This window comes from Tupaia chinensis, unplaced genomic scaffold, assembly GCF_000334495.1.
Source record: "Tupaia chinensis unplaced genomic scaffold, TupChi_1.0 Scaffold000179_1, whole genome shotgun sequence".
In the NCBI taxonomy this organism is placed as follows: Eukaryota; Metazoa; Chordata; class Mammalia; order Scandentia; family Tupaiidae; genus Tupaia; species Tupaia belangeri.
The window spans coordinates 2,673,362-2,675,949 of NW_006159654.1; positions in this window are offsets into that span (position 1 = coordinate 2,673,362).

Below are 2,588 nucleotides of genomic sequence, written 5' to 3' on the forward strand. Positions count from 1 at the left end.
ATTTAGGGCAGCTGGATCCCACATATCTAACTATGCTATGGGAGTCCTGTACCCAGCTTCTTGCCTGCCAGGAAGCATATGTCCAAAATTCTATAAGGAGGAAGAGATGAAAAGATTGTGGCATGACCATTCCCTATGGGGTGTGCTTTCTCCTCTCCTGCTCTCTGTCTCTCTCTCATGAGCACATGTGTCCCCTGGTGCACATGCACTCAAAGCTAATAAGGGCTTGTGATTTTTAACATTTCTAGGGATTTGATTCACAACTTATGAATTGGAATTTGGGAGATACTTACAAGGTATCATTCTGTTCTTAAATTATATTATTCTTGGGAGTTAGCAGGTGGTATGATAGTTAAGGCTCTGGACTCCCACATGGCCAACCACAGTTCAAGTCTTGGACCTGGCAGCTTCCTTTCTCACTTTTTCTCTCTCTGGCTCTCTAATAATAATGAATAAAATTAAATTTAAAATGTTTCAAAACTGTATGACTCTATAATTCTGAGAATATGTGATAACATGAGAAAATAAACTTTCTATTTTAATCTCTGTAAATATTATGCAGGCAGGAGATAATTAAATTTAAAAAGATAAATAAATTGGGTCCTAGGAAATTCTCTTACTAATAAAAGTACCAATTAGTTGTGAGTCTAGAAACTTAAACAGTATTTAATGAAGAATTAATAGCTGCCCAAATATAATAAATTAGGTAGAATAAGCTTTTGATTATAAAATATTTCTCAATTATCTTATTCTTTTACTAAAATGATTTTTCCAGGGAACAACAGATAGCATAACGGTTACATTGCTGGACTCCCACATAGTCTAACACTGTTCAAGTTCTGGACCCAATGGTTTGAACTCTCACTGGGCACATGTGCATGCATGCCCAAGATCCCAAAAGGAGACTCGAGGACAAGGGAGTATAATGTGACCATCCCTCCCAAAAGGTGATTTCTGACTTTCTTTCTCTCCAGTCTCCCTCTCTATCTCTGGTGAGCACATGTGCCCTATAGCAAAACTCTCTAAAAAAAAGATTTTCCAGCTTCTTTCCTCCTTATATATCAATATATCATGTTATTTTTCAATTTCTGCCTGAGTTAACCTTCTCATGAACTATAAAACAAGCATTTGGGACCAGCAGGTAACATGGTGGTTAAGGCACTGGACTACTACATGGTGGACCATGTTTGGAGTCCCAGACCTAGTGGCTTGCTTTCTCTCTCTGTCTCTCTCTGGTGAGAGATATCTTAACCAATTATATCTACAATGACCCTATTCCCCAGTAAGATTAATTTGCATGTGCCCTGTAGCAAATTAAAATAATAAAATTGATAAAATTAAATAAATAATTCTTTAAAAATTTATTCAACAATAACTAATTATGAGTTAGGAGTGAGTTTGTTTCCAAAGTAGTTCCCTATCTTGTAGCAAAAAATAGGTATTCTATTGATAAACAGATTTATCTACAACAGGAAAGATTGTGTAGAAATGATCCTGTGTAATGCTAGTTATTGAAATGCCTATCACTTTAGTTTTTTCAAAAATTTGGATTTTTTCCATAATCTAGTCATCAAACCAGTCTGAAAAATACCAATGGAAACAATAGCATATATTCTTTATTGTAAACTTTTACCCTCCAAAGCAATAAATAATAGATTCTCAGGAAATATTCATTATTTTTCATTGATATGGTTTGGCAGAATCAAATATACTCATAAATACTTTTTGTAACTTTAGTTGTGTATAAAAATGTCTTTTCAGTTGCTTTTTTGGGAGGTCAGAGGCCTACAGGGCCACATGTACTTGCTGGAGAGCGACAGAGAGAAAGAGAAGGAATGTGAGAAATCACTCTCCAGCAGGGAGGGACATGCCACAATCCCTTCTCCATTTTCCTGTCAGGATTTTGGGCGTACACACAATGCACCAGAGTGGTTTGAGTTGCATATTAATGTAAAAAAAAAAATTACTCTGTACACAGTTTCTCACAGATGATTGTTAGATTGGAGCTTCGTATTATCAACTTGTTTTATATGTGGCAAGAAGGGAAGGATAAGCCTACATAAGTATTGTCAAACAGGCACATTAAGTTGTGAATAGATCCCTGATTCTGAGACTTAACTGAATATTCTCTCCAGAAGTTCAATTTGTTGTTGTAATTCAACAACACATTTCTGAAGAATGGAAAATGCAAGTCAAGAAAAAAATGAAACTCATCATTCTGTTGCTAACATTTTTCAAAGAAAAATGGTAAGAAAACAAAGTTTTGTTTTTCTTTTACAGAGAAAATTATTAACTATTTTTGTGACTCCACAAAAAAAAAATATATATATATCTATATAGATATATAGATATATATATATATATTTACTCCAAAAGCCCCACTGCTACAATTAGAAAATTTAAAAAGATAAGTTGGAAAATCTTTTTTAAATACATTGGAAGGCTAATTAAAGCAAACAGAAAACAATTCAAACTAAAATTCTAAACAAAGAAGATCTCTTCCTGAGTGTGCTGATGATTTTTAAACACATTTGTAGATTTAGATTGTGAAATTGAAAAACATGACTTGGCCCAGGTAGAAAGACTGA